At 37.6% G+C, this 27,708-nt stretch overlaps 2 long non-coding RNA genes across 2 annotated transcripts in view; one reads left to right on the top strand and one right to left on the bottom strand.

Annotated features, from left to right (window-relative positions):
- The window catches only part of LOC108541069 (uncharacterized), a 45,863-nt gene extending 21,276 nt beyond the window's left edge, over nucleotides 1-24,587 (top strand). The window contains exon 3 of the long non-coding RNA XR_001888854.1: nucleotides 24,184-24,587. This is a non-coding gene — a long non-coding RNA (uncharacterized LOC108541069). The remainder of the gene's footprint in view (nucleotides 1-24,183) is intronic.
- Nucleotides 14,664-27,001, bottom strand: LOC108541068 (uncharacterized). The gene is made up of 6 exons (XR_001888853.1): nucleotides 26,894-27,001; nucleotides 26,144-26,330; nucleotides 23,892-23,955; nucleotides 21,612-21,775; nucleotides 18,027-18,100; nucleotides 14,664-15,041 (listed from the first exon to the last, which is right to left on the bottom strand). It is a non-coding gene; the product is annotated as an uncharacterized LOC108541068 (long non-coding RNA).
- Between the last annotated feature and the right edge of the window lie 707 nt (nucleotides 27,002-27,708).

The following is a 27,708-nucleotide window of genomic DNA, read 5'->3' as shown; positions in this document are numbered from 1 at the left end:
AAAAAAAAAAAAAAAAAAAAAGACATTGAAAAAAAAGACAGAATACAATATCATATTCTATTGTGTACATTTCTTGTATTTATCAACTAACCAAGGAATATGGTGACCTCACATTTTTATCTATACAAGTTTGTAACATTTGGATAGGCAAAGAACAATTTTGTCTACTTTCATTAACATTTTCACAAAAAATTAAGAGAAGGTAGTTTTCAGAGCCTAAGAATTATTTGCAAGAAGTTGATGTTGATTGGAAAACAAAACATCATTTTATTTTATCATTATTTTATTTTTTATTTTTTGTGGGTACATAGTAGGTATATGTATCTCAAAACATTATTTTAATTTACGCCTAAAGAAACTTATTGTTTAGAATCTACCAATTTTTATGTATTTACTTGAGCTAAAATGACATCCTTTGCTATACGCATTATTTATCTGTAACTAATTATTTTTATAGACTGTTTACTATCTAAAGAGCAACATATCATGTCAACACTTTGTCTAATACAATGGCAAGCAGCAGGAACAAATTGTACAAAATCCTGTTTCAAAATAAGCAAAATTAGCTAAGGGGGAGACCAAAGTAGCCTAAACAGAAACAGTTATATATGAGATAAAGGCAAAGTTTTTTGCCTTAAGATCTCCTAGAATGAAGTTGAGGTAGAGGACCTGAAAATGACATATAATTAGACATATATTTTATCTTTTTCTGGAATAGTTTACTCTATTATTCCCTCCTATTGACCATTTGTGACTCAATACAGTCATCTCTTACTGTGGATACAGTTGAAATATTTTACCCCCCCCCCCTTTTTTTTTTTTTTTTTTTTTTTTTTTTTGTTGTTGTTGTTGTTGTTGAGACGGAGTCTCGCTCTGTCGCCCAGGCTGGAGTGCAGTGGCCGGATCTCAGCTCACTGCAAGCTCCGCCTCCCGGGTTTACGCCATTCTCCTGCCTCAGCCTCCCAAGTAGCTGGGACTACAGGCGCCCGCCACCTCGCCTGGCTAGTTTTTGTATTTTTTTTTTTTTTTAGTAGAGACGGGGTTTCACTGTGTTAGCCAGGATGGTCTCGATCTCCTGACCTCGTGATCCGCCTGTCTCGGTCTCCCAAAGCCATGTATCTCAAGGAAGATGCTGCATGGTGTCTTCCAAGATGCCATTGTATAAGAACTTGCAAGTCTACACCTGGTTTATGAAAAATGGCCTGGATAAAAATAAGATATTCTGCAGAATCCTATAAATCCCTCTACTGCTGTTCCCTGGTTTCTGTCTGTAATTCTGGTTGGTTTCAGTAGTTGCTTATCCTTGGTTCTTGTCTTTGCCTTAGAATTTGACTTTTTCCTTATGACACCCAGTAGTCAAATTTAGCTGCCTTTTATCACCCACCTGAACTAAGGTCCCCTAACTTTTTGATAGTACTCTCATTGCCTTCTTCCTGCACTCTCGTTGTACCTCGTTCCACATTGTGCATTGCCTGACAGCTGTGTGAGGTGTCTTATCTATTCTAGCATACATGATTGGTCAGTTCAGGAAAATAAGCACTTTATTTTTATACTTAGTTGACCACCTGGGAGGCCAATTAGGAAATTGCTGCATAAAGTAGTCAAAGACTGTGAGATTCAGAACTAAGGTGGTAGCAGTGAGGATGGAGAAATAAAAGGTTTAAGAGCTATTAAAGACAAATATCAACAGATTTGATGACTGTTTGGGTAAAGGAGCAAAGGACAGGAAATTCACCAATCATGCTTTATTCCTGGCTCAAAACATTGAGGTGATATGAAGCCATTTATTGAAGTGGTGATCAGAGGAGGAAAAGCAGATTTGGGGTGAGGAAGATGTGATGAATTCAGTCACATAATTGCATCATAGGAGTGTCTGTAAGACATCTAAGTTGTGATGCCTGGTGTTTAGTTGAACATTGCATCTGCAGATCAGGCAAGAATTTTGGCTTGGGATAAACATTTGAGAATAGAGTATTTTTAAGGTACCTAATGGTCAAATGTGTTAAAGGAAGTCAAAAAATCACATACAATAAGTAATAAAACCTACTGGATTCACCACAAGAGGCTATTGATGAATATGGCAAATGGAGTTTTAGTAATTTGGTGGAGGCAGAAGCTAGAATTCAGTGGATGGAGAGATAAATTGGAAAGTAAGGGAACAAAATGTCCTACCTTACAATGACAAGCAGATTTTTATCTCCTCTCAGAATTAAGAACCAGAATTACTTACATATTTTCTAAAAAATTTAAAATGAGATCTTCTACCTCCCTTCCATATCCTATTCTCTATTTTTCCTGTCTAGGTATGTCTGCTGGTATTTATTTTTACTTTTCTGAGGATTAATGGTGAGGGAGATCTTTTCATTTAATAACATGTACCGCCTTTTAAGAAGGAAAACATGAAGCACCATCCTATCCAGATGATTTTTGAAAAATGAATGCAGTGTATTCAGCATTCTCTTGTACAACCCTCTGGAAATTACATGGAGAATCCTTATAACAAATTTAGATTCAAGTGTTAAATTTGGAATAAATGTTCTAAAAAGTCCCTAGTACTATTATGTACACCTATAGTGTAATCTGAGAGTGCAGGTGTTATGGGATATGGGCAAAAACATAGAAGCAGAGGAGTGGTTCTATATTGGGGATGATTTTACCCACTGCCCTGAGAGAGTGGACAATGTCTGGGGACATTTTTGGTTGTCACAAAATAGAGGTCAGGGATGCTGCTGAGCATCCTACAATGCACAGGACAGTCCCTCACAACAAAGAATAATGCCTCCCAAAATGTTGATAGTGCTGAGGCTCACAAACTCTGAAAGAGAATAACGTTCAAAGGCATGTTCTGTGTAGAGAACAGTGATGAAGTAAATTTGAACACAGGACAGGGCCAACCTGGGGCCTTTAGAATACTAACAACTGATGTTGGAGAAATACAGTGTTGGATGGAGGGGCAGTTGGTTATACTTTCATGGAGAGTCCTGAATGTAACACAAAGAATTTAGATTGAAGGCTTTATTTTTATTTTATGTATTATTTATTTATTTATTTTAAGAGACAGGGTCTCATTGTGTCACCCAGGCTGGAGAGCAACGGGAGCGGGTGTTGCAATCACAGCTCATAGCAGTCTCCAACTCCTAGGCTCAAGCAATCCTCCTGCCTTAGCCTCCTGAGTAGCTGGGAATAAAGGCTTGCCACCACTCCCAGCTAATTTTTCCATTTGTAGAGACAGGATCTCACTGTGTTGCCCAGGCTGGTCTCAAGCTCCTGTTCTCAAGGGATCCTCCCACCTTGGCCTCCCAAAGTGCTGGGATTACAGATATGAGCCACCACACTCAGCCAAGATTGAAGGCTTTAATGAAAAAGAGTGATGTGATGAAGTTTGAAGATTTGTAGGCCACTTGAGTATGTTCAGGAGAAGAGACACTGGCATCATAACAATCCACATGGGGCCAGGCGCAGTGGCTCATGCATGTAATCCCAGCACTTTGGGAGGCCGAGGCGGGTGAATCACCTGACATCAAGAGTTCAACACTAGTCTGGCCAACATGGTGAAACCCTGTCTCTACTAAAAATACAAAAATTAGCTGGGCATTGTGGTACGCACCTGTAATCCCAGCTACACAGGAGGTTGAGGCAGGGAATGACTTGAACCCGGGAGGTAGAGATTGCAGTGAGCCGAGATCACGCCACTACACTCCAGCCTGGGCGACAGAGCAAGACCCCATCTCAAAGAAAAAAAAAAAAAAAAAACCAAAAAACAAAAAAAAGTAAAAATCCATTTGGAGTGGGAAAAGAGCAGCATATGCCAAGATTGTCAATGGAAATATAGACAAAAGGTCGAACTAAACCAATATTTCAGAGAAAATCTCAATTGGAATAAGGAACAGATTGAATATTGCAAAATCAAGGGTTGGAATAAATCTATATTATTAACAGGAAAATACACTACAGTGGAACTTTTCATCAACAGTATAATAAATGCAAGAAAGAGAGCTGGTTTTGGTGGGGAAAATGAGAAAAAAGATATTACATTCAGTTTTTACCATGTTACACATCAGGTATGGATGAGACATCCAAGTGCATGAAATAATGTTAATTAGTACAGGAGCTTTTGTCTAAATTTTCTGATTAATTCTTTTTTAAAAGTATTTGCGTGCTCCTCAGATTATAAGTCCACTGACTTATAATCTGAGCACTAACTCTGCACAATGTATCATACATTTTTTACTTGCAATCTCACTTAAATTTTAAGGAATTACTTGGAATTACAAGGAGAATGATATTACTACTCCCATTTTATTGATAAGAAAAATGAGGTTTAGCAAGGTTAAATCACAAGGTCTTAAAACTACCAAATCAGTGAACTAGACTTTAACCCAATGTCTTCTAGCTCGAAGTCCTGGACTTTTTACTAAAATAATTTTCTCTCAGTAGTCATGCCTGTTTCAGTTACTTTCACACAGTCTCCTACAACCACATCTTTTTATTGATTTTATTACGTCACTTCCTCCAGCTATACACTCTCATACACACACATACTTTTTAAATACCTTTTTTGTTCTTTGAAAAGCAGTACTTGCTAATGTAGAAATTTGGAAAATACAAAAAAGCACAAGTCAAAAGAATAAAAATCATCATTAATTCTACCACACAGAAATGGCTACTAATAAATATCTCTTAGGTCATGATATAAATTTTACCATTTTCTTTTCTTTTTTCTCTCTGTTGATGGTTTTCTTGATATACAGTGATATTTCCAAAGTAAATCATGAGTAATTAGAAAGAGGATATTAAGGAAAAGCATGGTACACAAGCTAGAGAATTAGCTCTCAAATCTATAAAGAAGAAACGTGTGGGGTGGGGTTGGGGAGAGAGAATGGGGAGAAGGTAATTTCTAGAATCTCTTTTTGCCCAGGGATCACTAGGAACTTAATAAATCTTAGTTCATTTGTCATCTCTATGCTCAGCTAATGACAAGATTAAATTGAAGCTACACTTTCCTGAGTGCTTATCATTTGCCAGGCGCAGTACTAAGAGCTTTACTCACATTATCTCATTTTATCCCTGCAGAGTATTTCCAACTTAGAGAAGAAGAAACTTAGGCTTAAAGAGGTTTTAAGAACATGCCCAAGTTCCACATCTAGTAAATGGGGAAGTGAGGATTCAGAAACAAATTTGTGTGGCTAGAGAGGCAGTGTTATTCTTTGCTATGCTGCCTCCTCTTGATGAAGAAAGTCAGGTGTGAAGTATATAATTCAGGAAAGTGAGTCAGAGAGGAGCTGAAGGAGATCTTGGGATTTCCGGTACAGAACACATTCTCACGGTTTTTAGCCTCAGACTATCTTTTCTGCTCTTTTCTAGGAGTGGGTGGACATTTGACCTCCAGGATGTAGTTCCAAGCTTGAGCCACGGGGTGGGTTTTATCTATCTCCATCGGAAAGGAGTGTGCTAAGGAACACACATGAGATTACTGTGTGTCTGACACGTAGTAGGCCCTTAATATTAGTTTGCTGAATGCACAAAGGAAGGGAACTTCAAACTGAAGATCATTTCTCAAGAATAACTTTAATAACAAGTTGAGGCACAAAATCCCACTAAAGTTTACCAGCTATCTATTCAGAATGGCTGAATTTTAACAGATGTTGACTGACTCTCTTAGGAACTTAATATTATCTACTACATTTTTTTTTTTTTTTTTCTTTTTTCTTTTTTTTTTTTTGAGACGGAGTTTCGCCCTTGTTGCCCAGGCTGTAGTGCAATGGCACGATCTCGGCTCACCGCAACCTCCGCCTCCCAGGTTCAAGCAATTGTCCTGTTTCAGCCTCCCAAGTAACTGGGAATACAGACATGCACTACCATACCCAGCCAATTTTGTATTTTTAGTAGAGACGGGATTTCTCCATGTTGAGTCAGGCTGGTCTCGAACTCCCGACCTCAGGTAATCCACCTGCCTCGGCTTCCCAAAGTGCTGGGATTATAGGCGTCAGCCACCATGCCCGGCCTACATTTCTTAAAGTCAGAATACTGCTCTTGGAAAAAAAAAAAAAAAAAAAATAAGGAAAGAATATTACAATAACATTTTGTAATTAAAAGTTATCACATTTTGGCTAAAATTTAAAATAAATAAATATAGTCTTTTGCTTTTGAAAAAATATTTGGAAAACATAGTCTTTGGTTTTCAGTTTTACACTGTTGATGGAGTTGTTATGGAAAAGTAAAGACTTTAAGTGAATAAAGTTTGGGTGCCTTTTCTCAGCTAGTCCTCCAGCTTGGGAATATTCCACCTTTCTGTGGAAGCATGCCCTTCCTGTGAAGCTTGAAGTTAGCCACTGATTTTACGTGAAGGCCTGTATTAAGCTGGGTGCAGTGGCTTGTGCCTTTAACCCCAGCTTCTCGGGAGGCTAAGGTGGAAACATTTGAAGCCGGGAGTTTGAGACCAACCTAGGCAACATTGTAAAACATTGTCTCTACAAAATATGTTTAAGGATTAGCCAGGTGTGGTGGAATATGCCTTTAGTCTCAGAAACTTGAGGGGCTGAGGCAGGATTCCTTGAGCCTAGGAGTTGGAGGTTGCAGTGAACTATGATCTCTCCACTGCACTCTGGCCTGGGAGACAGAGCGAGACCTTGCCTCTGTAAAAAACAAAACAAAAGAAAATTAACAAAATATTAACAAAATATGAAGGCCTCTATTGGTCTAGTCACTCAAATGTATTTTTATACATAATTGTTGGGCAGATAGCCTGCATTTTTTTAATGATAAATGTATCAATGCTACTGTTCCCTGAGAACTTCACATAAAGGAAGATACTTATCTCTGGAATTTTAGCCACACTGTGATGAAAATAAAATGAAATTAACAAAATATTAATGCAAGTGTATTTGAAGATCAACTGCTTAATGGTTAGGTCTGTATTATTCTCTAACTTCCTCAAAGTCAATACATGGCAGAGTCAATGAGTTAACCAGCCAATCAAAATCACAGTATCTATCTAGTTGTGAGTCTATTATTAATTCCTTAATAAAATGCATGGCTTGATGAGAGTTCATGCTTCCTGATCTTTTTAAAACTTTTAGCCAGGCTGGGTTGCTGCCCTGAAGTCTGAGATTATTTGACATTATTTTTTAACACTAGACGACTACTGTAACTACTATAGGAAGTAGACAGAATTATGGAACATTAGAGCAACAAATGACTATCTAGATCCTTTCTCTCCTTTTCCCTTAAAGATGGGAATATTGAAGACCAGTAAATACAGGAGAGTTTCTCAGTGTCACACAGTTAGTGGTAGAGCTGGGCCTGGAGCCCGGGGCTCCTGAATCCTAGGCCACTGCTCTCCACAACACCAAGTCACAGAATTTCAAGATCCCACCCAGGGTCTGATTTTGCAGATCCTGTGAGGAACTTGCCTTGCAGTCTGTGGACCCAGACTGTGTTCACTTATTTTTTTTTCCAGACAAGGTAAAGCAGGAATTAGGTAGGTGAAGGCATAAAGGAGCAAGTGAAGCTTACATGAAATTGAAATTCTCTCACAATGGCAGATGCCATGTGGATTTTTTGAGACTGCTTCTGGTGAAGGTGAACCACGCATCTCCTACTCAGAAGTGAGCATCGGAAATGGCTAGCGCTAGCTTTAATCTTAGGAATTGTCTTTAAGACTCAGGGAGATGGATAGGTTTCCTTGCAGTTACTGCCAAGTAAAACGGAGCATTAAAAATATTGATATCTCAATTGCCATTATGCTGTTTTATGTTGGCAGTAGAAGTAAAAACCGAAAAAAAGCAGTGAATTATTCCACTAATTTTCTGTTGTTACTTTCAACATGAGTCTGCTTTAATTATTATTTTTACTTCATGCTGGATAATGAAAAGATTATAACCTTTGGTCATTTGTGTAATTCTAGCAGCAAAGGGAAAACAGGGAAAAGTAAAGTTTTTGAACTGAAGTTTTACTTTGTGTTTAACTATACAAGCTTACGACAAAAAACCACAGACATACAAACAAAACTATGAACAAGTATAGCAGAAATAGTTATTCATTTCAGCTTTTAAAACGTTCACTTTTACTATATGAATGGCTACTGGTAGTTAGAACAAGTTAAAGACGGTCGAGTAGTTTTTCAGTATTACCAAAACTGCACCAATTCTCTGTTAAAATACAACTACTTTGTCAAGTTGATTCCAGCATTTGCCTTTCAGCTCTGACAAAAATAGTTTTGACTGATTTAATGACATTTTTCAATCTGATTGTTAGATAAAGGTCTTTTACAACAACCAAATCAAGTTGACCAGTTGGATTCTCATTCCTGCTCTTATTCACACTTCCTTATTACCTTTTCGTGTCCAAACAAGTTACCCAGAGTCATGGAGTAGAGAGAGGAGTCAGCTCTTTTTACAAGATGCTTGTGTTTCCGCTTTTTGAAGCACCAGAAGAGGAAGGTACCTCTCCTCTGTATCTTTTGTGTGTCTGTAAACTGAAATTACTGATCTGCAATATAATAAACTGTTAAGAACAACATTCAGCCCACTTTTTTTCTGGGATGAAGAATATGGATCACTAATGTGCACAAGATAATTTTAGGAAGCATATGGATAGTGAATAACACAATGAGAAAATTAGCCTCTTTCAGGTTTTTTGAGACTTCTAATTATATCAAGAAGAAAATCTCAGTCTGGTGCTAACAAAGAAGTCTCTAACACTTTTATCTTCCTTTTTGAGAAATAGAAGACAAGCCTCAGGCTCAGCATCTTCAGCAGATAACTATGTAGAGCCAGAATTTAATAATACTGTATGGTTTTCATTAAAATATAACTTTTTGGGTTACCAACTATACGGATGACACTTTTTAAAATGGCAGGTACACAAAGCTTCCTTTTAAAACACACTTAAAGTTAAAATAAAATTGAGTTAGATTAAAGACAAACATCAAGTGAAAATTAGTGCAGTGAATATAGCAGTGGAAATATTACATAATGGCTGTAGTCAGTGACGTGGTGAAAAGCACGAGGCTGCTGTGTTAATGACTATATCTTGGGGAGTTGGCAGCCAACTCCCTCACTGGACAGATGGGAAACCCAAAGCCCAGAGAGGTCAGAAAATCATAAAATTAGGACTGCTATCCATAGGCCACCTACGAAATGGATGTCACTACTTTATTTGACAACTTGAATCATTTTTTCAAAATGAGCTTTTTTTCATCACTTTGTGAACAATATACATTAAGTCTGAACTTGAAAAACAATAAAACTTTATTTCTTCATCCTCAAATTATGACAAGATTGACTTGACAAGGTTATTGAAGAGGAACTGAAAATATTAGAAAAATGAAGCCAGAATTGTGAGACATGAGTTAGTGAGAAAGCGAATGGAAAAGAATTCCTTCAATATAAAATTTGACTTTACATTGAAAGCTAAAGTAGGGTTATTTTTTCTTTTGAGGCTTGTTTGCAAAGGTAAAAATGGGTTTTGTTTTAAGTTTACAAGTCTTGAATTCTTGGAAACATGACAAGACAAACTTTCTAATGAATCTTTTTTAAAAAATGTACAGGCTTTCACAGAAAAGAAAAAACTGAAATGCTCCTAGAAAAGAAAGCTTTAAATTAAGAGGAAATTCTGTGTCTTAAAAATATCATAATTAAACGCAGTTGAAGAAAGAAATCGACAGATTTTTGTGAAATCCTTGTGTTTCTGTGAGGTTTGAGAAGGATGCAAGAACAACTTCCTCCTATTGCACAGGGACTTCGACCACACTGGGTGCTCCAGTCAAGTAAACAAACATTCTGAAGGACAAAGAACAAAATTTCAGAATGACAAAATGGTCACTTCTGAATTAAAATGAACTTTTTAAAGTCAATCTTTAATTGACTTAAAAATTAAAAACTTTCATATTTGGCTGGGTGCAGTGGTTCATGCCTATAATCCCAGCACTTTGGAAGGTTGAAGTGGGAGGATTGCTTGAGGCCAGAAGTTCAAGACCAGCCTGGGCGTCATAGTGAGACCCTGTCTCCGTAAAACATTTTACTTTTTTTTTTTTGAGACGGAGTCCTGCTGTGTTGCCCAGGCTGGAGGGCAGTGGTACAATCTTGGCTCACTGCAACCTCCGCCTCCTCTGTTCAAGCTATTCTCCTGGCTCAGCCTCCTGATTAGCTGGGATTACAGGTGCCCACCACCACACCCAGCTAATTTTTATATTTTAAGTAGATACAGGGTTTGACCATGTTAATCAGGTTGGTCTCAAACTTCTGACCTCAAGTGATCTGCCCGCCTTGGCCTCCCAAAGTGCTGGAATTACAGGTGTGAGCCACTGCACCTGGCCAAAATATTTAAAAAAATTAGCTGAGCATGGTGGCAGATGCCTGTAGTCCCAGATACTCCAGAGGCTGAGGCAGGAGGATCTCTTAAGCCCAAGAGGTTGAGGCTGCCATGAGCCATAATTGTTCCACTGCACTCCAGCCTGGGCAATAAGCGAGATTCTGCCTCAATAAATTAAATTAAATTAGATTAAAAACATCTATTGCCTTGTCTACTTATTATCTATTTATTGAAGCCTGTCTCTTGTTGGAGTGGAGGGAATGAAGAGGTGGGCAGCAAAGTCAAGCTGGTTCATCCATTGATTGGATGTTAAAATCAATGTATATGGAAAGAGGTAAAACAGAGTAAGACATTTAACACATTTTAAAATCCCAGGCAGATGGGAACTAATTTTTTATCCTTTCTCTGCCTCAGTTTTCTTTATTCAAATAATGGGACCAATAGACCTCTGTGTTATTGGGTTATCTAAAGAAATAACTAACAGCAATTAGTGAAGTATAAAACCAAGGGTTGAAATGGGAAATTAGGCTGCATATCCTAATGTCTAAATCACTCCCAGGTTGTGAACTAGGGACAGAGAAAAGTTATCACCCTTTCCAACTAATTAATATTGTCTCATCCTGAGGATTTCCATTTTCAGACCCACCCTCTGGCTCTGACATGTTTATTCCTAATTCTGAGAGCCCAGACGAATAGTCATTGGAGAAGTTTCAGTCCCTGGGAAATTCCAAGAAATGTCATTCCATGCACACCATGGACTCTAGAATGGATATTCCTGTGCATTAGCTCACCAGGAAAAGGAACACTCTGCTGTACTCTGTTGGATTTTCTGGCAAGGATTCATGAGCAGATCTGTTTCAGATGCAGAATGTCTGAGCAGAAACAGAAATGACAATCATTTGAAATTGGGGATCACTTGTGAGCCATTTTCAAAAAGGCCTGAAATTCATCTTTACAGTTCCTTGATTCATTCATGAGACTGCCATTCATCTAGCAGCATCATGTCATGCAGCCCAGCCCAGGTCATTTGAGAGTTTGTTTTAAGTGTCCAGTCTTTAGAAATGTCTCTCCTGTAATCTCCTCTGAAAAGAGGATGGTGGGGTAGACTAGAAACAACACTGTTTGTGTGTGGATTCCACAATGCCTCTTTAGCAATCCATGTCAGTGTGAGTTAATTTGGTTTATGTAACCCACAAATTATTTTTAGGACTTTGCTCAGGGTCAACTGCTTTATGTGTATTGCAAATCTCCCTTGTTTCATCAGGAGGAATCTGACACAAAGAGCTATTTACTTATTTATCAACACCAAGTCACCCATAGCTGTGTCATAATTGGAATACACCCCAATACTGAGCCTCCCGTTTGGATGTTTCTTTCTTTCTCTCTCTTTCTTTCTTTCTTTCTTTCTTTCTTTCTTTCTTTCTTTCTTTCTTTCTTTCTTTCTTTCTTTCTTTCTTTCTTTCTTCCATCCTTCCTTCCTTCCTTTCTTTTTATTTATTTATTAATTATTATTTTGCGACAGGGTCTCACTCTGCCACCCAGGTTGGAATGCAGTGGCGCCATCTCAGCTCACTGCAACCTCAACCTTCCAGGGCTCAGGTGATCCTCCCACCTCAGCCTCCCAAGTAGCTGAGACTACAGACATGCACAACACACCTGGCTACTTTTTGTAGAGATGGGGTTTCACCACATTGCCCAAGTTGGTCTCAAACTCCTAGGTTCAAGCCATCCACCCGCCTTGGCCTCCCAAAGTATTAGGGTTACATCTGCGTCCAGCCAGATGTTTGTTTTGCAGTGCAATTCCTAGTAGCATTCTCTATCTCAGCTTTTACCCTATCTGACTGAGTTTGGGAAGGACTGTTATTTCAGGTCTGCCTATCCTGGTCATTTATGAAGGGTATTACAATGGTCCCATTTTACAGTAAAGGAAACAGTCTTAAGGAGAGGAAAGAATATACCCTAGTTGATGGAGGAAAAGCCAGCTAAGTTAGCCAAAAAGTTACTGATTCCTTTTGGTTAAAAAAAAAAAAAGTCATTTATCTTTGCTTTCAGAGTTTCAGACCCAATGATCTCCCATCTTTTATGTCATCCTCTATAACTGGCTTCCTGCTTAGTTCTCCTCCTCATCAAGTATGGGTTCACATTATTGGGCTTAATTAAAATCACTTGGCAGATTTTTTCCATATTGTCAATAGCACACATACCTTTGCTCTTTAACCAATCACAGAAGAATTTTCTTATTCTCTATTATCCTTTAGGTACTTAAAAAGAGCTTTAAATAATGTTCAAAGGAAGCCACTATCAACTGCAACTTGAATAATTCATTTGTAAAAAAAATTAAAAATTTGTAGTGAGATATTATAAATTGAAAGTGTTATTGGATCCTTTGTTTCAGAATATTTGCTTGAGGAAATGACCAAGAACTTAAAATCTGTTCTGACATTGGCCCCTGAGAGACATAATAAACATGGAAAGAGTGAAGAGTGTGGAATTGTTTAAAACCTGGTTTTGTCAAGGTAGAGATACCTTTACGTTGTATATATTTTCCTCTTCTTTATTAATGGTACAAGCAGATAATTACGTTAAATGTTAAATGACTCCAGGACAATGAGAATTAAATTGGCCTTAATAACAACGTGTCTGATTTTTGCCCACTCTGAAAATATAAGGACATGCCCTCCTTGGGAAAGTTCGAATGAAAAAATTGTCTATCTTTTATTCCTCCCTAAATAGTGGCTTCTTTAATAATAATAATAATGAATATCAAATTTTAAGATGGCTTCCTCTATCATGACTTCAGTTTATATTCCACTTTAGGGAGAAGTTGAAATCTCTGGGAGGTGGTTGCACTCATTAATTATTTACATTTAACATATATTTGCTGAGTACCTGACATGTACTAATCAGATACTCTGCTAAATGTTAGGGACAGGCAAATGAGTAAGACACAGGCCTTGGACTTGGACCAAGGAGAAATATGTTTAGAAAAATTAATTAAAGCATACATTTTAGTGAAGAAATTAGGAAATATTTCATGGTAGAGACGATACTGGATATGGTCCCAGAAGACTGAGTTGCCATTTATTGCTTGGAAGAGGGAAGAATTATGCAGAAGGGCAGAAGTAAGAAAGTTGGACATTTTAAGTTCAGGAGGTAAATGTCTCAAAGTATTTCAAGATAAATGACAACTTGTCTTAGAGTTTTACAAAATTCGAAGCCAAAGTTCATCAGTAAATATTCTTTTCTCCAGTGCTATAAGAAATCTAGTTTGTTATAACAGGGATGTCATTTTAATCTGATGCACTAATTGCTTCAATGGCCAGACTTAAATAGTCTTTTCACAATATTTTTTCTCTTAAATTTCTGCTGGGCCAAAGAGATGCCAGTAGAGGAGTGAGTTGAAATTAGGAGATCTGAATGGTGACAGAGACTGGTCACTTTTTCCCCAAACACGCTCATCAAAGAGCATGTCGTAAGATGCTTGAGCACTGTAATGTAGATGCTATTCTAAGACTTCATAGAATTGGACACTGATGCCTAAAGTTAGTGAGTGTAAACCCTGGGATTGAGAGCGGCTTTTTAAATTCACATGGAATCATAGAAGTTAGGCAGGGGTGCGATGATACAAAACTGGAGGCCTTGTTCTGTTCTAAATGATTATATGTGATAGTGAGAAGGGCTCTTTCTATCAGCAGACATTTTGGCATGGTTTGACATGGCTGTACATTTTAATGTTTTTTTCACTTTCCTTATGAGCCCTTTTTTATTTTTATTTTTTTTGAACTACCCATCCATATCTACAGCCTATTTTTCTCTTTTTTAAAAAACGTATTATTATTTTTTGAGACAAGAGTCTCGCTCTGTTACCCAGGCTGGAGTGCAGTGGTGCAGTCTTGGCTCACTGCAAACTCCGCCTCACAGGTTCAAGCAATTCTCCTGCCTTAGCCTCCCAAGTAGCTGGGGACTACAGGTGCAAGCCACCACGCCCAGCTGATTTTTGTATTTTTAGTAGAGACGGGGTTTCACCATGTTGGCCGGGCTGGTCTCGAACTCCTGACCTCAGGTGATCCACTCGCCTCGGCCTCACAAAGTGCTGGGATTACAGGTGTGAGCCACCACGCCTGGCCTCACTTTCCTTACGATATATGTGATCAGGTATCACTTTACCTCAAATCACTCACTTTAGGTATCTCCATGCATTCATTCAAATAGACTTTTATAGAACAAATTCTTAGGCACTGAGGATAAGAAAGGAAAGAAAGAGAGAGAGAGAGAAGGAGGTAGGGGAGAAGGTAGGGAAGAAGGAAGGAAAGAGGGAGGGAAGGAAAGAAAGAAAAGAAAGAAAAATATCCCTGCACTTAAGGTGCTCTTACTGTGGGATTGTGAAGAGTATGTTAATGTGCTGAAAGGTAGTCTGAAGACTTTATAAACTATGCTCACTTTTGGAAGGTACTGTAGCAATGAGAGTGGTTAAGGATTAAGATTAAGAGAAATCACTTCAGTGGAAATTGTACCCTCTATAGTCATTTGAAACCTAGCTTCTTTAGAATGTGCAAACTTTTTTCTCATCAAATGCAGCATCAGTTAATCATCACAACTTCAGTAGCCTGGAAATGTCAGCATGCCATGAAAGTTGGTGTTCAAGAAGATGACTGGAAAAATACTTCAACCCTCAGTCCACTTGGATGAAGCCAAAGAATCCACTATCTTTTCTATTCCAGCTGTACCTGTCAAAGTAATTTATCAGAATTAGTGCTCTTTTTGATGATGTAATAGTGAGCCGACACATAATTTTACTATATCTGATAAGCAAATTATTAGCTCATGCCAGAACAAAAAGGATGGACATTGCCACTCAAAATTGATTATTTTACGTAACACGGGGACCACCCACAGACTACATAGGATTATCACAGAACTTCAGAAATTCTTGAATCTCATTTTGAGAACCACTTTTCCATTGTACTTTATTCTGGTGTTTTCTTTGGATAGCATATATCTGGGATATATAGCCAGAAAGTTTATGCTTCTAGTAAGGCCAGAGATGGAAACTTGAGCTGTGTGGATACAGGAATACTTCAGAAAAGCCTCAGGCTAATATAGTCAGACTTTACTCACTGGATTGCCTGGAAATAATATTTGGTCAGTGCTGTGAACTGAATGTTTTTGTCCCTCTGTGAGGCAATAGCAAGAACGTGGCAGTCTGTAAGCCAGGAAGAGAGCCCTCAGCAGAAACCAAATGGGCCAACACTTAAATCTCAGACATCCCGCCTCCAGAACTGTAAGAAAATTAATTTCTGTTGTTAAAGCCACCCAGTCTATCATATTTTGTTATGGCAGCCCAAGCAGACCAGTACAATCAGAATAGGATTTTTTAGGGGAAAGTGTAGAAAGTTGCTTTTTATTCAACGTGATGTTTAGCATTCCGGCCATATGTGCACATCTTATAAGAGATGCTAAATCAGTTTTTGGATTACTTTTCAAGAAGCCTAAAATGAGTTTGGGTTTTCTACGACTTTGGTAGATAAACATGCAATAGAGAAAAAGTTCACCTCATTTAAATTTTCCTTTTCCCCTTTTTTACCAGTCTCTACTACCAAATAGTTGTCATCACTGCAGTAGTCTCCAGTTGGGCACATGCATAAACTACAGACAGACACATACACACACAGACACACAGACACACACACACACGCACACACACACGCAGGCTCCCATTCATATGCTCCCTGACCATGCCAGAAATTTTAGGAGTTTGCCTATTTAATTGCCACTGATTTAAATTGATTTCAAAATGAAATGAAACAAATTAAGTAATCTTTAGGTTTTATTTCATCCAATCACCAAGCAAGAACAGTAACCTTAATTTAAAGAATGGTGGTATGGCCTAGATTTCCTATCTAGCAAGGAGATTTATGGCACAAATGACATCAAAAAAATGAACCAATAGGGTACTATTTGTGATTCTATGTTAAAAAGGGGAAAATATTTTACAAGACTCATGAGTCATTATTTTAAATCCTTTTGTAAATATGACTTAGTTCATCATCTTTTCTGATTATATTTATGTTCAACTCCCAAGTATAACTTCTGCTTTCTTTTTTGAAATGGCACCAACAGCAGTATCATTTTCACTAATAAAAACAATGTTTATAGTGCCCAGACATGTTGTTAGGAATATAGGACTCTTTCATTATTTGTAAACTAGACATAGTTTAAAAAAAACTAGCTTTTTGAACAAAACCATTTAAATATTATAATTCTTAAGTTCTTCATGAAATTTTCATATTTCTATAATTGTCATTAGGTAGATAAAAGAATATTATAATTTTTATTTCTAAAAAATATAATTTGCATACCTAAATGGATTAGGAATTATATTATAGATTTATAATACAAAACAATTTTGGCTTTTTAAGTCAGTGATGGGTTCACTAAATTCTTAGGAACATAACTATAACTTTGTTTGTACTGAAGTTTTATCCTTAGAAGACTAAAATATTTTAACTCCGTGAAACATCTAAGCAAGACATTATTGTGTGGTGCTTAGGAAGAAGGATTTGGAGAAGACTAACTGAGTTTAAACCGTAAATTTACTAACTACACAACCTTGGGAAAGTCACCAGGGGTTTCTCTTACATTGATTCCATATTTGTAAAATGGGGATATTAATAAATTTGGACTTACAAGTTTGCTTTGATGATTAAATTAGTAAAGATTTGTTACAGAGAACAGTAAAATGAAAGTGTTCACTTGGTAATAAGGCGTTACACAGCAGTCAACGAAAGTTTGAGAAGGAAAAAAATAAAAAAATATGCACTATCTGGCACAACCAAATGGAAAGGAGTCTTAGAGGTCCTAAATTATGACGTACACTGTTACATCCACTGCAGGAACCAGGATATTAACTACAGATATTATTGGGTCTTCCTAATTCAGCATCTTTTCTCAGTAATACCTGAAGACAATGTTTATAATACTTAGAGATAATAAAAAGATAACTAAGACTCATTAAGAATAACGGAGTAAACTGCTTTGACTTCCATCTTTATTATCTAGGGTTCTCTGGTCTTCAAAGTTGATACACTTGGCATTTGACCCCTTTTCTCTCACATGTTTAGCTATTGATCCATTTGATCATTCTTTCTGTCCTAATTTAGTCCAAAGTTGGATCATCATCTTTCTTCTTTGTCACCTACTCCTTCCTGTTCTTTCTGCTGCTCACCATAATCCCACCTTTCCCAAACTCAAGATGACTTGTTTTTTCAAGGAATATATGCTCTCCCACCTCACTTGGTTGCTTATATCCAGCTGTGCTGCTTCTAGTAGCGTAAGAGATGCACCATGTGTCATTGGAGTAAATGATAGTTACTGTTCTGCTAGTTTTCAATGGTAACAACCTTAGGTGATTCCTCACCAGTACCTTCAATGAAGGTAGGGAGAAACGGTTTTATGGTAGGACGTGCCAGTTTAACGGTAGTGATCTGGTCTTCCCGCTTAAAATCGTGAGTAGCAGAGGAGAGAACCACGTATCTTGGGATCTGAACTGGTGACCTAAACATGAGTTTCAGCACCTGTTAAATACCCCAGAGCTATTCCAGCCCTTAAATTGATTCTTTGCTGCTCATTTGAAAACAAACATTAAGGAGGAGAAAAAGGGAATGCTGAACACCAAGCATGGACTAAAGACCTTTATAAAATTTGATATTTACTTGCCCAAGCATGCTCAATGGAAGACTTGTCTTATTGAATTCATACTGTATCAAAATGACTTCACAGAAGACACCTGTTGAAAAAAACATTTGTTCAAAAGAGAGCAATTTATATAATGGAAGTAAGAAGGGCTAAAGATGATGACAAGTCCATGCCTTTGTATTAGTCTGTTTTCACACTGCTTTAAGAATTACCTGAGATTGGGTAAATTATAAAGGAAAGAGGCTTAATTGACTCAGTTCTGCATGGTTAGGGAGACCTCAGGAAACGTACAATCATAGCAGAAGGTAAAGAGGAAGTGAACACAACTTACATGGTGGCAGGAGAGAGCAAAGAAGGAAGTGCCACACTTTTAAACCATCAGATCTTATGAGAACTCACTCACTATCATGAGAACTGCATGGGGAAAACTGCCCCCGTGATCCAATCACCTCTCACCAGGTCCCTCCTTCCACATGTGGGGATTAAAATTCAAGATAAGATTTGGGTAGGGATACAGAGCCAAAGCATATAATTCCACCCCTGTTCCCTCCAAAATCTCATGTGCTTTTCACGTTTCAAAATCAATTATGCCTTCCCAACAGTTCCCCAAAGTCTTAGCTCATTTTAGCATTAACTTAAAAGTCCAAGACCAAATCTCATCTGAGACAAGGCAAGTTCCATCTGAGGCAAGGCAAGTCTCTTCCACCTATGAGTCTGTAAAATAAAATAAAAAAAGATAGTTACTTCCAAATACCATTGGGGTACAGGCAATATTCACATTCCAAAAAGGAGAAATCGTTCAAAACAAAGGGGCTACAGGCCCCACGCAAGTCTGAAATCCAGCAAAGCAGCTATTAAATTGTAATGCTCCAAAATAAACGCCTTTGACTCCATGACTCATATTCAGGCAATGCTGATGCAGGAGGTGGGCTCCCAAAACCTTGGGCAGCTCTTCCTTTGTGGCTCTGCAGGGTACAGGCCCCATGGCTGCTTTTACAGGCTGATGTTGAGTGCCTGTGGCTTTTCCAGGCACACAGTGCAACATGTTGGTGGATCTACCATTCTTGGGTATGGAGGATGGTGGCCCTCTTCTCACAGTGGTAGTCTACCGTGCCCCAGTGGGGACTCTGTGTGGGGGCTCCAACCACACATTTCCCCTTTGCACTCCCCTAGTAGAGGTTCTACATGAGGGCTCTGCCCTTGCAGCAGACTTCTGCCTGGACATCCAGGTGTTTTCATACAATGTCTGAAATCAAGGCAGAGGCTCCCAAAGCTCAATTCTTGTCTTTTGCACACACACAGGTCCAACACCATGTGGAAGACACCAAGGCTTGGTACTTGCACCCTCTGAAGCAATGGCCCGAGCTGTATGTTGGCCTTTTTTAGGACAGCTGAAACTGGAGCAGCTGAGATGCAGAGTGTCATGTCTCGAGGCTGCACAGAGCAGTGGGGCCCTGGGCCCAACCCATGAAACCATTTTTCCCTCCCAAGCCATGAAGATCTCTGAAATGGCCTGTAGACATTTTCTCCACTGTCTTAGCAGAAATTCTGCCAGTCTCTTCGTTAAAACATAGCAAGAGTAGCATTTGCTCCAGTTCCCAATAAGTTCCTCATCTCCATCTGAGACCACCTCAACCTGCACTTCAATGTCCATATCTCTATCAGCATTTTGGTCACAACCATTCAACAAGTCTCTAGGAAATTTCAAACTTTCGCACATCTTCCTGTCTTCTTCTGAGTCCTCTAAGCTGTTCCAATGTCTGTCTGTTACCCAGTTCCAAAGTCACTTTCACATTTTCGGGTTATTTTTATAACAATGCCTCTCTCCTGGTACCAATTTTCTGTATTAGTCTGTTTTCATACTGCTATAAAGAACTACCTGAAGCTGAGTAATTTATAAATGGAAGAGATTTAATTGACTCACAGTTCAGCATGGTTGGAGAGGCCTCAGGAAACTTTCAATCATGGCAGAAGGTGAAGGGGAAGCAAAGCATATCTTACATGATGGCAGGAGAAAGAGAGCAAAGAAGGAGGTGCCACACTTTTAAACCATCAGAGCTTGTGAGAACTCACTCCCTATCATGAGAACAGCATGGAGAAAACAATCCCCATGATCCACTCACCTCCTACCAGGTCCCTCCGTCAACACATGGCGATTACAATTTGAGATGAGATTTGGGTGGGCACACAGAGCCAAACCATAACACCCTTCATCCATTCCTGTATCCTTTTTTCATTGAAACTCAAGTAAAATAACACAGGGAGTATAATATTGTGGTGTGGTGGAAATAACTCTATCATGAGGCCAGGGTGTGGGTTCAAGGTTTGTTATCTAGAAAAGTCATTTATTTCTCTGAATTTCAACATCTATTCATATGAAGAGGTAATAATATCTACCTTACAGAAATGTTGTAAAGATTAAATTAGAACTTTGTATGTTGCTTTAAAAAGATTTGTTATTTGATTGTTTATTTTATGAACAACAATTAATTTTGATGGTATGGATCTGAATGATTAAGATCCCAAAATGTTGTTTTCTATCAAACTATATGGACATTTTTGACTTTTCTTCCCCAGAAATTCATAATCTTCATGTCTTCTGCTCTGCAGTGTGTGAAGTACAAAGAACTCAAACATAGGAACATAAAAAATTTGAATTCACACTCTGGCTAAGGTGCTCTGGATTCACTTAGCAGTTAGTGCTAGTCAAGTCTTGTATCCTTGGTTTTCCTTTCCATAATATGAAGTTAGCAATACCTACTTTGTAGAGTTTTAGAAAGGATTGTTGGTAATGTATGAAGTTGCTTAGCATAGTGAATAGTTCATAGTAAACAACCATTATAAGTTATATTGGGATTCTTTTCTTTTTGGTATGCCTTCATATTATCATCAAAAATATGGGTTTGTCTATGTTCATAACTACTCTGTAGGTCCTCAAGCATTGTGCTTATTTGGTGGTAAATGCTGACAAGATTGTACCTTGAAAAACATTTGCATTGATAAAAATTATTTTAAAATTAAATATCTCAAAGTTCTTTTCCTTTCAGATAGTGTAGTTGAAAATTCTTTAGAAACTCAAGTTCTGTAAGGGACATAGACTTTTTAAGTCATGGTTACTGCCTTCAAGAAACTTATACCCTGGTCGGAGGCATTGTTTTCACTAATATCTCTGTCCAGTGAAATGATGTCTTTGTATAGTGACTGGGCTGTGAGGCAAGAAAAGGAAAAATGCTTTCAGAGATTAGACTGATGTCTTTAAAGTCATTGTTCGGTCAGTGGAGATGAGCCGTGGGGAATCAGGTAGCAGGGAGGCAGACAGGGCATGAAAGTCTGCTAACTTTATATTATGTGTCAAGTGCGGTACTAGGCAATTCACATCCATTGTTTTAGTTCATCCTAAAAATAATACTATGAGATGGATTGTAAAATATTGGCTTTATGACTAAAAAATATAGTAACCTCAGGAAGGTGAAACAACCTTGTCTAAGATGACATACCCAATAAGTGTTGGAAATGGGATTTCAATCATTAATAGGGGGAGATTAGAAAGTGGGTTTTATTCAATTTAATTGAAAAATCTTTATAAAATTTAAGTATCTCACCTTCTCCAAAATTCCTTAATTTATCTCCTGGATTTCCTCCTTTTCTTCTCTGTTGGACCCCCAGTGAGTTCAATGCTAGTTTGTGGAAGCCTCTGATCAGGGCAAGAGTTATAGCCATTCTTTCAGTGCACATGGCCCAAACGGCTTATTTTTTAATCTGTGTACTTTTAGCAAGGAGAAAAACTGACAGTTATTTCAGATGTGCTAGTCATTGGTATCAAATAGAAAGGAACTCATTCAGCATAATTTATTGTAAAAATGTTGTACAGAATATACCACAATTAAGATATACAATTCAATCATTTATCCTTTCACTTAACGAATATTAGTGATCATTGTTCCCACCCCCTAGTCACAAAACTTTATAAAGCAGTTTTAGATAATCAGTACAGTCAGCTGCATGTAGCAGAAAATCAAATTAACATGGCCTAGCTGAAAATAATTTTTTTGTGTATAAAGAAATCTGAGGATGGACAATTCGAGACAGGCAGAAGAAGGGTGAAGAGATCATGAGTCCGTCACTTTTTAAAAGTGTTTTTAGGAGTCCCAACTAGCAACTTCGGCTTGCATCTCGTTGGTCAGAATCCATCACATGGCCACTCCTGGCTGCAAGGAGAGCTATGTTGTGGTTTGGAATATAAAAATTGTAAGAAAAAGAAAAATATTATCAGAGAGGCAGAAGGAAGTCTTTCTAGAATATCAAGAATTTTAGTTAGCCTCTATAAAAGCAACTCAATAGCATGAAAACAAATAACTTGATTAAAAAATGGACAAAGGCCCAAATAGACATTTTTTAGTAGAAGACATACAAATGGCCAACAAGTACTGTATATGAAAAAAACATTCAACATCACTAATCACACAGGAAACACAAATGAAAAAAACCACAAGATTATCACTTCACATCTATCAGGGTGACTATTATAAAAAAAAAAAAAAACAAGATAACAAGTATTAGTGAGGATGTGGAGACAAGAGAACCCTTGCACACTTTTGATGTAATTTAAATTAGTACAGCAGTTACAGAATCAACAAGGAAGTTCATCGAAAACCTCAAAATAGAACTACCATATGATCCAGCAATTTCACTACTGAATATACATCCAAAGGAAAAGGAAATTGATATGTTGACAATACAGCTGCACTCCCATGTTTATTGCAGCACTATTCACAATAGCCAATATATGGAATCAATCTAAATGTCCATCAACAGTGGAATGAATAAAGAAAATGTGGTATAAATACACACAATGGAATACTACTCCGTCATAAAAAAAAAAAAGGAAATCCTGTCATTTCTGACAACATGGATTAACTTGGAGGGCATTATGTTAAGTAAAATAAGCCAGGCACAGACAGACAAGTACTACGTGATCTGTTATATGTGGAATCTAAAAAAGATGATTTCATAGAAGTGGAGAGTGTAAGCCTGGGCGCGGTGGCTCATGCTTGTAATCCCAGCACTTTGGGAGGCCGAGGCGGGTGGATCACCTGAAGTCAGGAGTTTGAGACCAGCCTGGCCAATGTGGTGAAACCCCATCTCTACTAAAAATACAAAAAAAAAAAAAAAAAAAAAAAGCTGGGAGTGGTGGCAGGCACCTGTAATTCCAGTTACTCAGGAGGCTGAGGTGAGAGAATTGCTTAAGCCCAGAAGGCAAAGTTTGCAGTGAGATGAGATCATACTATTGTACTCCAACCCAGGCAACAAGAGTGAAACTCTGAAAAAAAAGAAAAAGAGAGAAAGAGAGAAAGGAAGGAAGGAAGGAAGGAAGGAAGGAAGGAAGGAAGGAAGGAAGGAAGGAAAAGAAAAGAAAAGAAAGAAAAGAAGGAAAAGATGTGAAGAGTATAATGATAGTTACCGGAGGATGAGTGGTTAGGAGGTTGAGGGTAGGGGGAAGTTGTTAGTTAAAGGATACATATTTATAGTTAGATAGGAGGAATAAATTCCAGAGGTCTATTGTACAGCATGGTAACTATAGTTAATGATGATAGATTGTATCTTGGAAAATTCTAAGAGAGTAGATTTTAAGTGTTCTCACCACAAAAATGGTAACTACATGAGGTAATAAATTTGTTAATTATCTAAGTTTAACTATTCCACAATGTATATATACTTCCAAACATCATGATGTACACAGTAAAAATATAACATTTTATATATCAATTTAAAAACTAATTTGAAAGAAAGAGAGAAAGGCAGAGCAGAAAAGAAAGTGTGAGTGGCTTTGAAGAAACTATTAGTTCATTACAATGTTGGGTGAAGGAAGCTACTAGTCTTACCTGAGCTGTGTTTGATGATGCAAACGGTACCCTGCTTCTATCACTTTTTCAAGTTTCTTGGCCTCTGGAGCAGGGATAATTTTAACAGTTATAGGGTTCTTATGTCAATTTTATGAGCTAGTGAATGTAAAGTGCTTAACACTATGCCTGGCACATAGTAAACTTAATATATATGGGCAACTATAACAATAAAATTAATATTTGTTGGTATCATTATTAAGCAGTATAACACTCATACTTCTCTGTGACTGGAATGAGCCTTTTTACATTATCTGCATATGTTTTGTCCTAGGAATACCCAGCTTGAGTTCTGGATATGTCCTCTGAGAAGGTGCCCATGTCACTGACCACACTGGAGGCCAATGCAGATACTGGAGGAAGGTTCCATGGTAGCTAAGTGTGGACAAGCTAATCACTGAAGTTTCCTGATGCAGAGCTGATAATCTCTCTGGAGTTGGATGGAAGACTGTGCTGCCTTGAAGCTCTGAGAGATGCCATGCCAATTCAAGGCAAGGTCTTTATTGTTGAAATTCTTGCATAATGAGATCTTTATTCAGGTGAAAATACAGGGTGAATTTCAACTGTATGATACTGTTTATGTTCATCAGACATGTTATTTGTCTTTACAAAGACTGGTTTCAATAAACTGGCTGTGTAACTGATATTAAATAAACATGGAATTTTACACATTCATAATATTTGGTTTCTTGTGATTCTGATGAACTATACTTTCAAGCATTGTCAGTTCATCCTCATTTACAAAGAAACATTTGCTGTAGCAGAGTGATGTAGTGACTTGCTTTACTTAAAATAAGTCAACTTTTCTATTCAATGTTTAGTGTGAAACTGACTTAAAAATGTTCTTTTAGGCCCCATTTACATTTCTCTTTGTATAACATGCATTATACTATTTTAACTTAATACTGTAGCTACATAAAGCAAAGACATTCTAATTCTGTTTTTAATTTATTGTTTTGCAAGATAAATAATTTTTAATGCACTAATAAAGCTAAGGAGTTCATATTAAAAGACATATTATATGACCTACTGAAGTTGATCTATGGAAATTGACTATCTTAAAAGTAATTTTGTAAAATTATTTTGTATAAAATTGACTTTCTTGTATGAATTCTTGACAACAAATATAAAACAAAAGGAAGTTGAAACTCCTACATCCTTCTACACACTGAAGAGAGTTAATTGAATTCTTTCTAACTTCATGGTTTTTGTGTTTCTTAGAAAAAGAAATCAGATGAATAGTAAACATTTCAGTTGCACATATCTGCTTCTGGCTACCTATTTAAAATGTACTTTTTCAAAGTACACCTAATTTTTTCACATCTTTAAAGTGATATCATTTTATTTGTGGATTTATTCATGAGATGTTTTCATTTTGCCATCCAGGAAAAGAAATGTCATGGATTTTTTTGTTTTGTTTTGAGGTGGGGAAGCCTGAAGATATGCAACCCTGAGCCCATGCTCCATCATCCTATAGCCTCTTTCCATTCCAGGCACCCTGTAAGCACTCATCTACATCTCAAAGATAAAAGCTATGAAAGGGCAAATAAATATGCCAAGAATTAAAGTTCCTTTAACCTTAAAAGGGATTATTTAAAACAGGCACTCCTGGCGTACCATGACCAACTAAGGTCCACATACTGGCATGTGTTGGATACGCTGCCTTTATAGAAAGGCACCAAGAAGATGCTGAGGAGGGGAAAGTCAACCAGCTAGTTCAGAGAACGTTTCAAACAACAGGGTAATGGTGTCTTCATACCTAACATCTGATTTTTAGTTTTGAAATTGTAGTGGTGGTGATGGAGAGGATAACCAGTGAGGGGAGAAGGGAATTGATTAACCTAAAAAGCAGAAGTAAAAAAATAGAGAAAGTCTGTAGGCATTTTAGTGACAAAATGCTGATTCTTATGGCCACACTTCAAAGTGTGCTAGGACAAGCTTGCCAGGGCCAGCAGGATTATTTAAAAGGCTTAGAATTTTGAATTTTTTTTTTTTTAACAAATCCTTTTCTTTCTCTTTTATTTTTTCCCTGACCACTAAACTATCAGAACAACAACCAAAAAATGCCATCTTTTAGATTGGGTTACTTTGGTGGATGAGTAACCTCACCCATTCCTAGGATTCTTTTCTTTTGACTAGTTTCATTTTTCAGGCTGTGACCTTTCCCTGACCTCAGCCCCAAACTCCAGGTCACCTTTCTGTAGCCCTGGTGTAGCACTGAATAGAGGGCTTACCAGATTGTTGGCACTGGTTAAGTGGTACTGAGCACAATCGTCCTCTTTCATAAGCAGGAGGGAAGTTTCCTTTCCTAGGATTGAGAGAGCTGGCTGACTTATGCCCCCTTTTCATTTTGTTGTTCAGTAATTTTCCCTCTGACCATATCTGCAAACTAGTTGCCTTGCAGGAAAGTGACATGCACCACTGAGGCAAAAAGAAAAACGAAAAGACTGTTTATTGGCATCAATGCAACTTTCAATGGTACTTCAAAACAGATTCATTTGATAGTGAAATGTTAGTTATTTGTCCCAAATAATTAAAATGTTTAATTGATTAAAGCTTAATCTCAGCTCTTTAAATATTTCTATGCTTTTTTTTTTTAAATTACACTCTCCTGAATAAAATCATTATGTGAACACCTAGCTATGCTAGTCTTCAATTCACCCTCAAATTACCCTAGGAAAGATCTCCTTTTACCTCAACATGAAAACAAATTTTTCCCAAGTTTTCAAATAGTGGGAAAAACATCATTTGATTAGACCTCAGTAGGAGACCTTAAATACCCTCTATCATTTGGCCTTCATGTTGCCACATAGCCATGGCCCTACCAACAAGATAGGCACTTTTGATGTTCTAGGATGTTCTGCTGTTTCTTCTCCAGGAGGAAACCTGTTTAATGGGTCCTAATGCTAAGACCCCAGGGTTACAGTGTTTTAGTCCATTTGAGCTGCTATCAAAAATATAAACAGTAGAAATTTATTTCTCACAGTTCTAGAGGCTGAGAAGTCCAAATCAAAGCACCAGGCGATTTCATGTCTGCTGAGGGCCTGCTTTCTGCTTCATAAATGATGACTTCTAGGTGGGTCCTCACATGGAGGAAGGGGCAAACAAACTTCTTTTGGCCTCTTTTATGAGGGTGCTAATCCCATTCATGAGGTCTCTGCCCTTATGACCTAATCACCTCTTAAAGGCCCTACCTCTCAATACTATTGTATTGAGGATTAGGTTTCAACATAAGAATTTGGGGGGAACTCAAACATTTAGATGACAGTATACAGTGGATGGCAGACTCTAGCATGTCACACTGTAATGCAAGACCAGTGTACCAACTTGTCTCTTTTGAATAAATCAATGTGGTAATATTGATGATTTCCAAAGCCTCCCTTTTGTATTCTGTATTTGCTACCATTATAAGGATGTCAGCACTAAAGAACAAAAAAAGAAGAAAAAAGCAAAAGAAGGAGGATCTCAATAGCTAATGGGAAGAATTAAGCTAATCCCTTATCTTGCCATCCAGTTTTGTCAGTTTTGGAAAATAGTGCTTCAAATTATTTTTCCAATGAATAGACTCATGTCTTATGTTTGGGCATTTAATTAGGCCCAAGGGGGGAAAAGGTGGAAGTTTTTAAATATCATTTTGCTATGCAAAATACACAGGACTATTTCCACTATATTAGGTAATTCTATATCAAATACACTTGTGATTCTAAGCCGCCTGGCTTTGGTTCGGCAGAATGCAACCATCAGTCAATGTTAGCTCCATGCAGCTGCATTGTTCCCTGTGTGCTCTAAAGCAATCAAA

This window comes from Rhinopithecus bieti, unplaced genomic scaffold, assembly GCF_001698545.2.
Source record: "Rhinopithecus bieti isolate Rb0 unplaced genomic scaffold, ASM169854v2 scaffold_17861, whole genome shotgun sequence".
NCBI classification, from domain to species: domain Eukaryota; kingdom Metazoa; phylum Chordata; class Mammalia; order Primates; family Cercopithecidae; genus Rhinopithecus; species Rhinopithecus bieti.
This window is presented reverse-complemented; position numbering and strand designations above follow the sequence as displayed.